Source organism: Chinchilla lanigera, unplaced genomic scaffold (assembly GCF_000276665.1).
Source record: "Chinchilla lanigera isolate Chin_1 unplaced genomic scaffold, ChiLan1.0 scaffold00050, whole genome shotgun sequence".
Classification (NCBI taxonomy): Eukaryota; Metazoa; Chordata; class Mammalia; order Rodentia; family Chinchillidae; genus Chinchilla; species Chinchilla lanigera.
Genome location: NW_004955451.1, coordinates 17,356,183 through 17,367,582, shown reverse-complemented (window position 1 = coordinate 17,367,582; position 11,400 = coordinate 17,356,183). Strand labels below are relative to the sequence as shown.

Genomic DNA, 11,400 nt, shown 5'->3' with positions numbered 1-11,400 from the left:
GTCCCGGTCCCGTCCACGCTCCTGGGCCGCCGCGCCGCCCTCCCGGCTAAGGGCCTCGGCGAGGGCCCGCCTACCTCGTGCCCATTGGCCAGAGCCTTCGCACCGCCGTAATCCTATTGGTTCCTCGTCGCCGCGAAGGCGGGGACAGCCCGCGCTCCCCGCCCGGCTAGTGTGTCACGTGACCGACGAATCACGTGAGCGCGGCCTCCCACCTCTTCGGGTCAGCAGGTGCCGGGAGTTTGTTGGAGCCGAAGCCACCGCAGGCATCCGGGCTGGCTGAGCCAGACCGGAACGGGGCCGGCCGACTGCTTCTACTCGGTCAGCTTAGCTCGGACCGCACGCCGCTGTCTGGAGGGGCGGGAAGGTGTGGGGCGGGAGGTGAACAACCCAGGCTGCTTCCTCAAGGCGGAGGAGGGACCAGGATCAGGCCAAGTCCGCGTCGAGGTGCGAGGTCGCTTTCCGGGCGCTGGAAGCAGGTGAAGGGAAGAGATAGGAGATCGGATCCAGAGGAGGAACAAGGGATTTAAATCCCACCTCACAGGGTACCACACCCCTGTGTCGCAGCACCCTGAGAGGCTGAGGCAGGAGGATTGCAAGGTTTAGAGTCTCTGTGTCAAAATTTAAAAAGCTGCCGAGACAGACAGGGACAGAGATTGAGACTAAAATTCGTTTTGGGAGCTTTAGTGGAGCTGTCGAGGACGATTTTGAGCGGCAGGTGGGTAGGGTTTGGAAAATGCTTAGAAAGATACAAGTGTGTTGGAAAAGACCAGGAAACCGGAAGCACTGGGGTACGGGCGTGCAAGGGCAGCCTGGGAGGGGGGGCGGGGGGTGAGGGCCACATTCAAGGCAGGGCATTAGAGGGGGTGCTGGGTGAGGGCAGGCTGTTGAGTGGAAGTGGCCTCCAGTTCTGGGAGGCCCTGACTTCTAGGAACCACGCAGTGGCTGAGGGCGGAGGTTTTCCACTCGGAGCAGATCAGCCAGGCCAGGAACCAGCAGGCCCGGGGCCAGCGGCCTGCAGCAGGTGGAGGTGGCAGATGGGCCTGGAGGGAAGAGAGGCCCAGGATAGCAGTGCTGGGTCCTGGAAGACCGAGAGCCCTGCCGGCTGAGCAGAGAGCTCAGCTGTGGACCAGGCTGGGGTGGGAGAGGAATGGAGTGCAGAGCTCTGGAATTGTGTAGCAGGCTTCTTAACTGGGAGCTGCTGAGGGCCGGAAAGTGGAGGCGATGCCTGCCGAGAGTCTGGGTTGACCCTGCAGCCTGTTGACGTGTGTGCAGATCCCCCATTCTGTGAGTCCCAAGGCCAAGGAGCGCAGCTTATGCTTTCAGTGGAACACACAGATTCACAATTTTCACAGAATAGTAGACGAATAAAGAAGTGAGTGTATTAGTCACAACCAAACAGAACCAGAATAAAATGCAACAAAACCCACAACCCACCGGGTGTGGTGACTCATGCCTGTAATCCAAGCACTTGGGAGGCTGAGGCAGGAGAATTGCCACAAGGAGGTCAGCATGAGCTACATCAGTGAGTTCAAGGCTAGCCTGCACTACAGAGTGAGACCTTGTCTCAAACACAAAAACAAAAACAAAAAAAACCCACATCCCTAAAGTGCTGAAAAACCGTGATTAATCTTCAAAGCAGTGATTCTGGCAGGGCTTGGTAGTGCACACCTGTGATCCCAGCACTCAGGAGGCTGAGGCAGGAAGATCGCTGTGCATTTGAGGCCAGCCTGAGCTATATAAGAGAGTTCAACGTTAGCTTGACTACATAGTGAAACCCTGTCTCAACAAACCAAAAAACCCAGCAGTGATTCCCGCCCAAGGGTGATTCTGCCTGCCAGGGGCACTGGCAATGTCTAGGGCCAATCTGCCTGTCACCCCTTGGGAGGGAGGGCAGTGCTGGCAGCAGGCAGATGAGGCCCATGAGCCCTAAATACCCTCGAGTGTGCGGTGTGCCGACGGCCTGAGGTTGGAAGCCCTGTTCTCTGGGACGCCAGGGCCTGAAGCTTTCCTCACTCAGCCTCCCTCCTTAGTTCATACTCTCAGGGGAACAGGAGTTATAGGGGATCAAACCCAGGGCCTTGAAGACATTAGGCAAATTCTCTACCACTCAGCCACAGCCCTTTCAAAAATTTTTGAGAGGTCTTGCTGAGCTGCCCAGGCTGAACTCAAACTTGCAATCCTCCTGCCTCAGCCTCTTAGGTAGGTGGGATTACAGGCATATCCCACTCTATCCAGCGTACTGTGTACACATCTGATAAACTTCATTATATGATTTCCCTGCTACAGATTATAGAAACATCAGAGAGAGCTGGGAGTGTAGGTCAGTGGTAGAGCACGTGCCTCGCACCAGAGAGAAACAAAAATTACAGGGTGTGTGCATGGAAGTTTCCAGAAGCTGTCAGTTTGAGTTTAGCGACAGTCAAAATCATTCAACAGGGAAAATTGCAAAAGCAGAGTGCGTATCTTGGAGGTCCTGCTCTTAGGGACAGTGGTTGTGGGGTGAACCATCCTGCCTACCTCAGGCCATCTCTCTCCTTGGCCTTGTGTCTTGAGACAGTCTCGAAACATAACCCAGCCTAGCCTTGAACTCACAGTGATCCGTGTGCCCCTTCCCTGTGCCCACACAGTCCCCTCACCCAGGCTGTGGTCTCCGGGATCCCTGGCACGATTCCCCAGGCAGCCTGGCAGAGTCCCGAACGCGCTTGTGGGACAGACGTTCTCCTTCCTCCACCCCACAAGCAGGGAAGGCCCCGTCCTGGGCCGACCAGCCCGGCCCCCAGCGCCCCCCCCCCCGCCCGCTTCCAAGCCCTGCTGGCTATGCCAGGCAGCCGAGGGAGGCGGGCTGGGCGCAGGGCCTTCAGGGGCCTTTTGGAGGTTTTCTCTCCTGCCCCATCTTCTTTCTTATTCTTCACAGTTCTCTTTTTTTGGTGGGGGAGGGGAGTAAGAACTTTAATTTATTCAATATTGAAAAAAAGCAGTCTTCTAAAAATGTTCACACTGGGTCAGGGATATAGGTCAGTGGCATAAGCGCCTGTGTGGCAAGCGCAAGGTCCTGAGTTCGATTCCTGGTACCAAAAAATAAAAATGTTCACACTTAAAAACATACACACACATTGTGGGGCTGGGTAGAGGTGCACAAGGGTTTAATTCCCAGCACCAAAAGCAATACTGAAAGCAGCTGTGAGAATGGGTTCAAACATGCAGGACCCCACGTAAGTATGAGTTTAGAGCGCGTCAGGAGCAGGACAGCCGGAACACGCTCAGCAGCACAGGCAGCAGCCTTGCCCTCCTGCTCACAGAGCAGGGCGTGTTGTATTCTGTAGTTCCTGAACTTCCTCAGGCGTTCGGAGGGGGCATCCCCAGGCCAGCAGAAACGAAAGTGCTAGGAGCTCACATCTGAAAAATTCGGAGAATCTGGATTTTCTGGCAGGACTGACCTCTCAAGGGACTCAGATCCTTTTTGCTCCACTTTCTCTGTGGCTGAAGCCCGTTCCTCTGCCTTTGTTTCTCCTTGCTGTTCCGGACCTCATTTCTCATCTGCCTGGTCTGGGTCTGGCCGGCTTCTCCCAGCATCAGGTCTTTCTTACTTCTGACAGCCCAGTGCATTGACTGCCGGGCGTGGTGGAGCATGCCTGTAATCTCAGCACTCGGAGGCTGAGACAGGAGGATTGCCATAAGTTTAAGGCCAGACGGGGCTGCATAAGAGTTCAAAGTCAGCCTGCACTACAAAGTGAGACCCTGTCTAAGAACTACCCCAAGAAGCACCTATTCCATGTAATCAGCTCTCAGATAATGGCAAAAAAAAAAAAAAAAAGACAACAGCGGCCAGGGTGGCGAGCAAGTTTGTGTAGGTTTCAGTCCATACTCAGCTGGCTCCGAGGCAGGGTGGCACATGGCACAGGGGCAACAGTTCGCGGTGGTGGAAAACAGCAAAAGCACAAGAGCAAAAGGGGCAGGCAGCCTCGTCACAGTTTTAAACACATGATTCGCCGTGTCTGCTGCGTCCAGCCCCAGTGGGGCCGTGGCAGAGCGTGGTCAGCTGGGTGAGCGCCTCCCGTTCCCCGTGTCCCTGCGCAGCCGCGTGGGGCTGGGTTTTCCCCTTGAGTTAGACGAGGCCACATCACACCAGGCTTTCTGCAGTTTGCTCTGCAACAAAGTGCTGCAGGGACGGCTCCCCGTCAGCGTGCGCAATCCAGCCAGGTTCTTCCTTCTCTCTAATGAGTGCTTTAATGGGCTCTGCGTCATTGGTTGCTTAATAGAGGGGTCATGGCCTGAGAAGGGCGTGGCTGGGGCAATGCCACTGTGCAGAGCCTGTGCAGCGCATACACAACCCTAGATGCCCAGAGTCCTCCTTCAGGGGAGGGCGCAGGGCCAGTACCGGGCCTCACACGCGGGGCCAGCACCGCCCCCCAGCCGAACCTGCCCCACCCCTGCTCCACCCACTCTGGCCCAGGCGGGTCAGGGTCAGGGTCCAGGGAAGCCACTCTGCAGTCAAGGTCAAGGGTGGTCGGGGAGAATCCCTTCCAGCTGCGGTGCCCACCCTCTGTCTACTCCCGCTGTGCCCCGCATGAGCAAGGACCTGCAATCGGGAGGGGGTTTGCTTCACCCAGAAGCGACTGATGTCAGCGTCAGTGCCATCCAAACACCATCCAAGCGGACAGCTGCAAGGAGCCTCACGCCCCTGGGCTCAGTCCCCAGCACCACGAGGAAAGGGTGCAGCTGGCCGTGAGCACTCTAAGCTTTGCTGGCTCCAGTGTTTTCCTGCTGGGCCACAGTGTTGTATTCCGGACCCCCTGTGAGCTGCAGCTGCTCCCTCCGCACTGTGCTGGTGTCCTGTGGTGCCGTATCTGAAATCTCTTGGCCAAGCTTTTCTCTGGGGAAAGATTCAAGGATAGCCTGAACTGCATAGCAAGACCTTGTCTCAAAAAAAAAATCTTTCTCTGGAGCTTGTTTTCTTTCCCTTTGCTTAAGAAATTATAAATAAGGCCAGGCATGGTGGCACATGCCTGTCATCCCAGCACTCAGGAGGCTGAGGCAAGAGGATCATCACGAGTTGGAAGCTAGCCTGGGCTACAAACTGAGCTCAAGGCCAGTCTGAACTGCACAGGGAAACCCTGTCTCAAAAAAACGAAAGAAAAAAAAGTTATAAATAAACCAGGCAAGGTGACCCATACCTGTAATCTCACCTGATGGGGAAGCTGAGGCAGGAGGATCACAAGTTCAAGGACAGCCAGGTGATTATAGAAGACTGTCTCAAAATAAGATTTTTGTTTTGTGTTGTTTTTGTCTTTTTGAGACAAGGTTTTGCTAGGAGTTCAGGCTGGCCTTGAACTCACTGTGATCCTCCTGCCACAGCCTCCTGAATGCTGGGGTTTCAGGTGTGTGCTGCCAGGCCCGACAATAAGTAACAAGTTAGAAATGGCCAGGCCGTTTCTGCTCCTGCTGTCCTGGGTTCAGCCCTGCCTTCCCCCTAGGCTTGCAGCGTCTGCCAGCCTCACCCGCCCCCCGCCGCCCTAGGGCCCTGACGCGGGCTTGGCAGACGCGGCCAGGTAGATCTGAATTCCCAGGTGAAGAGGGGGTATTTTTAGTATGAGCATATTCCACATTCACACCAGGACATCCACACAGGTAGTATTTGAGACGTGCTAGCATTCACAGAGCTGCAGGCTCCGGAGCAGGAGAGGCCAGGGCCGGCCCAGCGCCTGAGTCACCGCGTGCCACGGTCAGCCCAGGCCCAGGCATGGCCCCCGAGGCGCCTGACTTCGGCTCCAGGAGACTTGAGGGGGAGGGGTGAGTCACGCCTGGCGCCCAGGTGCAGCACAGAGGTCTCGGGGTCCCGTCCGTCCTGGTCATAGGCCCAGACGGAGGCAGAGGGCTGGTGCCCTGGTGAAGACTGTCCATCTGTCCATCTGTCCCCTCTTCCCTTCTGCGGCTGGGTCAACCCAGGCTGCACTCAGCTGCGAAGCCACTGCTGTCCTCCCGGCGCACGCAAGTGCTTTTCTTTTTCCAGCCCTGGGATTGGAACCCAGGGCTTTGCGCTGAGCTTGTTTCCTCCTTGGAGCTCTTTAAGTTTTTATTTTTATCGTTTAAGTTTTGAAACAGGGTCTCACTAAGTGGCCCAGACTGGACTCCCGACTTGCGATCCTCCTGCCTCAGCCTCCCACAGTGCTTGGACAACAGGTGGGTGCCCTCACACCTGGCTTCTGGAAATCTGTGCTGATGTTTGAGCAAGGCATCATGCATTTTCATTTCCTCTGGACCCTGCAGATAGCATCGCAGGTCCTCACTCAAGGCCCAGGTCCCTCCCAGCCTCTGTCCCCTCAGACCGCAACATGGACGAACTCCTGTCCTCCCAGCACTCAGGAGGCTGAGGCAGAAGGACTGCAAGTTAGGTCCCAGCCTGGGCATTCTGTCTCCAAAAAAACAACAGCAACGAAAACAAGTCCAGCTCCGAGTGCGGTAGGGGTGGGGGACCTGCCCGCAGGCACTGCTTGGAAGCAGAGGTATTGGGGACACTGCACCCCAGGACCCAAGAGCAGCATGGCAGTGAGTGACCTCACTACCGCAGAGGGTGTCGCCCTGTGGAGGGACGGAGGTGGGGCAGGGGCTAGTGCCTGGGCAGAGGCTGTGGCCACAGCTGGGAACAGTGCCGCTAGGAAAGCCAGCAGGGTGGGCCGCCAGGGACAGGCGGGCAGCCCTGCCGCGCCTTGCTCACACTGTGGTTAACAGGGTCAGTGCATGGCGTGGCACCGGCCAGTCAGTGGTCACAGCTCTGCCCTGCCCAGTGACCTGGGCCACTTCTCTGGCCCGAAGGGCTTTTACCTGGGAACAGGGTCACACTTTCCCCAGGCCCACAGGACCTGTGTGTGGTGATGGCTTCCGTGGGATCCCACGGCGCATGCTCAGGACGGGGATTACTCTACTAATTAAACTTTGAATATCTTTTCATCTTTTTGAGACAGAGTTTCCCTATGCAGTTCAGGCTGGTCTTGAATTCACTTTGTAGTCCAGGCTAGCCTCGAACTCGCACAGATCCTCCTGCCTCAGCCTCCCACATGCTGAGATTACAGGCGTGTGTCCCCACCCACAGCTTAAACTTTGAAAATCAATGATTTGAATTCTGATCCCAAATGAGGTGTGGTGGTGTACACCTGTGATCCAGTCACTCAAGAGACTGAGACAGGAAGATTGCTGTGAGTTCAACGCCAGCCTGGACTATGTATCAAGATCTTATCTCAAAAAAAAGTAAAAAAAAAAAAAAAAAGAAAACCCAATAAAAACATAAAATCTGACCCTGTAGAGTAGGGGGAAAACCCCGACCAAAGAGCAGGGGTGGGGCACTCTGAACCACGTGTCCCCGGGTGGCCCCTGGATCTGGGCCCTGCCCGCACCTCAACCCTGCGCCCTCCTGGCAGGGCCCATGTGGTGGCCTGGCCAGTGTCGTGCGTCCCCGTGGCTGTGAGGCACACCTGCCCACGACCTGCCTCGGCAGGGCTGGCTGCTGAGCGCTCAGAGCCAAGAGCCGGAGGCAGGCGTGGGCAGGAGAAGAGCCCAGACTTGGCTTATTTTTCTCTGGCGGTGCTGGGGCTTGAACCCAGGGCCTTCCCACCCAACTACATCAGCAGTCTTTTTAAAATTCTAAAATCCTGAGACAGGGTCACACCAAGTTTCTATGTCGCCCAGGCTGGGCTCCAACTCACAACCCTCCTGCCTCAGCCTCTCAGCATGCACTACCTCGCCTGGCCAGGACCTGGGTTTTTATCTTCGCGCTGCTTTTATTTGTAGCAGCCTTAACCGCAGGCACTTTGTATCTGGCGACAAGAAGCAGGTGCAGTGTGGCCACCCTCTTTGACCCGGACCCAGCCCCAGCTCTTAGCGCTGGGACAGTGAGGACCTCACACAGCCCGGGGAAGAACCAGCGCCCCAGGGGCGTGCACACCGCCAGCCCTCAGCCTCAGCCCCTCCTCCCGGACCTGTGTGCGCCGGCCTCGGGCCAAGGCTGCCTCCCTCGCCGAGGAGGCTCACCTCACACAGGTGAGGACCGGGTCCCTGTGCACTGTCCCTGCTTCCTGGCCCCACCAGTGTGCTGGCGCCAGGCCTTCTCCGGCGCCTCGTGTGGTCACCCTGCGCCCACAGCCGTGTCATCTCTGGGTCCCCAAGGGCTGCACCTGGAGCCATGGTCCAGGTTGGCGGGACAGCCCCTCCGGCCCCCTTGCACCCCACCTTTCTCTAGTGAGTCCCAGGAGAGGCCCCTGAACACGACTGTTTCCCGGTCTTCGGCAGGGCACTGGGCTCCCGGTGCACCCCCGGCGGGCATGTGGCCTCCGATGGCATCTCGGGACACAGCAAAGGCTCCCTGTCACCTGCCCAGAGGCGACTGGCAGAGGCCGGTGTGGAAACCCCGCTCGCCGCAGCCTCGCTGGGAGTCCTGGTGGAGCGGGGCAGACACAGGGCCGATGCCACCTTCTCCTCAGAGCCCCGGGAAGGAGGTGGAGGTAGGGGCAGGGACACATCCTTCCTACTTTACAGATGAAGAAACGAGGTCTCACTGCACAGTTCAGGCTAGCCTCAAACTCGTGGCAATCCTCCTGCCTCAGCCTCCCCAGTGCTGTGCTTACAAGTGTGCGCCACCACATGTGGCTTCTCTGTGAATCTTTATCCTGTGCACCACTGTTACTCCGTGAGCTAGCCAAGCGGGGTTGGTGGCCAACTGACCCCACGCCTCCCGCGTTGAGCCTGGCTTGTAACAACAGGGGACCCCTCGGAGGGGCACACAGAAGCCTGCACTCCAGGAGGTGGGCACGGACTGTATGGCCTCCTGGCCTCGAGGTCCTTTGCAAGGCTCTTTAAAAATTCAGATCTGGGCCGGGCACGAGCGCCTGCCTGGCAAGCACAAGGTCCTGAGTTCGATTCCCGGTACCATAAATAAATAAATAATAAAAATTCAGATCTATACTGCCAGCACTCAGAGGCTGAGGCAGGAGAATCCTAGTTCCAGCCCTGCTGGGCATTCTAGTGACTCGGGCAGACCCTGCCTCAATTTTTTTTTTTGTCTTTTTGAGACAGGGTCTCGCTATGCAGTTCAGGCTGACCTTGAGCTCACTTTGTAGCCCAGGCTGGTTTCCAACTCGCAACGATCCTTCTGCCTCAGCCTCCCCAGTGCTGGGATTACAGGCGTGCGCCACCATGCCCGGCTACTTGTCTCAAAATGAAAAAGAATAAACAAGGGCTGGGGCGCAGCTGTGCGAAGGCCCTGGGTCCAACCCATTCCACAAGAGTCGGGCAGAGCCGGCCTTCGGGTCGAATCACACAGGCAAGCGCCTCCTCACTGCCGCCTCCCGGACCGGGTCAGGGCGGCCTTACTTCCGGCCCAACTGCCGGCCCCGCCCGCCAGGGGGCGCCGTGCACCTGCGTTAGGGTTAGGGTTAGGGATGTCTGAGCTGCGGACCCCGCAGTCCCCCTCCCTGGTCGCGGACGCCCCGCCCTCCAGCAAGGCTTCAGCCCGGAGCCCCACCGGACACGGGGTCCGGACCCAGGCTGGCCTGGCAGGTCGCGCTGGGCGCTGAGAATCAGGACTCCCGTCTGGCCGAGGCTGCCTTGGCCCGGGCGTCACAGGCGACGTCGTCCCCAGCTAGGCCAGTCCGGACTCACCCCTCCCCTCCCTCTGCCCCCACCCCCGACTGCCTCCCACTCTGCAGTTCAGGCTGGCCTTGAACTCACCAGGTAGCCCAGGCTGGGCTCAGACTTGGCAGTCTTCCTGCCTCAGCCTCCGGAGAGCTGGGACTATAGGTGTGGGCCACCACAGCCCCACCTCTGTTCTTAAACCTTCAAAACAAAGGCAGCTTCCCACATTCCTGACCCTATGAAGGTCACACGCGTACGGAGGTGCCTTTCCCCCATAAGCTTTCACTCAAAAAACTCTGCAGTGGCAAGGCAGGGCACCCAGGCCCCAACTCCCCGCTGTTTGCAGCTGGAGCAGACTTTGGGGGTTCCTCCACCAAAGGGGCTGCCTAAGCTGAGGAACCCCATGAACCTTCCCCAAACCTGGCAGGCGAACCCATCCACGCTCCTGTATTTGTTCTGGGGAAGGCGGCCCCATCTCCCCAACCCACTAGGATTCAAAGATCAGGCTTTGGCCAAGGGTAGTGGTGCATACCTATAATCCCTGTACTCAGGAGGCTGAGGCAAGAGGATCACTGTGAGTTCAAGGCCAGCCTGAACTGCAGTGAGACCCTGACTCAAAAACCAAAAATACCAATGAAACAAAGATCAGCCTTTGGTGGGCGTAGCTTTGGTGCACACCTCTGATCCCAGCAATGGGAAGGCTGAGGCAGGAAAACTGCAAGCTCCAGGCCAGCCTGGGCTATACAGCAAGGCCCTGCCTCAAAGCAAAGACACTTAGCCTCAGGCCTGGAATTTGGATTTCTCGCAGAGCTGGCTCGGAGGTGCTGCAGGAGTCACCCAAACCCCAGCCCTGCTCACACCCATAAATATCTGCGGCCCCGAGTGGATGTGGTCCGGCCCAACTACGCAGGATGTGTGCCAGGTGGTAAAGCAGCCCTGGGCTCAGGCGGCTGGGGACCCGGACAATGTGAGCCTCAGGGCGCCAGCAGCCCAGGCCTACGGGTGCCCCTTGTCCCCTCCAGTGCGCTTGGGTGGCTCCCGCTCCTCACACCAGTGATGCTCAAAACGTTGACCTGGCGGGAAGACGGTGGCCGAAACCGTCTGCGGATCCCGCATGGCCCCAGGTGGCGCCCCGCGTTCAGATGAGCACCCACATGCAGTGACGGGTCCTGCAGGGATCTTAGAAGATCTCTGCTGGACACCCGGTGCGGGTCACTCCAGGGCGCTGGGAGGCTGAGACAGGCGGGTCTCAGGTTCAAGCCTAGCCTGGGCATGGGCCACCGCTTCTCTTGGGCGCCTCAGGGGCTGTTTCTGTCGGTGAGGTGCAAAGTGGAGACCCAGTTTCTCGTCCATCCCGGCTCTGCCTTGTACCAGTCCCCCTGCCCTTCTGAGCCCGCGGCGGGAGGGGCGTGGCCTCGCAGGCGCCGGCCCAGAACGCAGGGGAGCTCGCAGTCGGCCGGGCCAGTGCGTGGTGACGTCACCACGGAGCACGTCTTAAAGGCGCAGGCACCGGCCTGCGCGCGCGTGTCCAAACGGTGCCCGCGGCGCGGGAGCGCTGAGGGCAGCGGGGCGGCTGGTGCGGGCCGGGACGAGACACAGGCGTCGGGGCAGACCCTTGTATCATCCGGGTGGTCCGGGTCGCTTCTAACTCCGAGTCCCGGTTCCGCGTTCTGTAGAATGGGGGCGTCCGACTCTGGAGCAGCCTCTTCGAGGAGGAAGTGACGACGCGACAGCGCCGGGTCCCACCGTGCGGAAAGTCCCCGACCGGCCTCTGGG

General features: G+C 58.4%; 1 protein-coding gene across 1 annotated transcript in view; it reads left to right on the top strand.

The window, feature by feature from the left end:
* Nucleotides 1-11,116: 11,116 nt before the first annotated feature.
* Slc25a39 (solute carrier family 25, member 39) overlaps nt 11,117-11,400 on the top strand; it is a gene marked incomplete in the record, with an annotated part of 3,614 nt that continues 3,330 nt past the window's right edge. The window contains 1 exon segment of the mRNA XM_013519261.1: nt 11,117-11,400.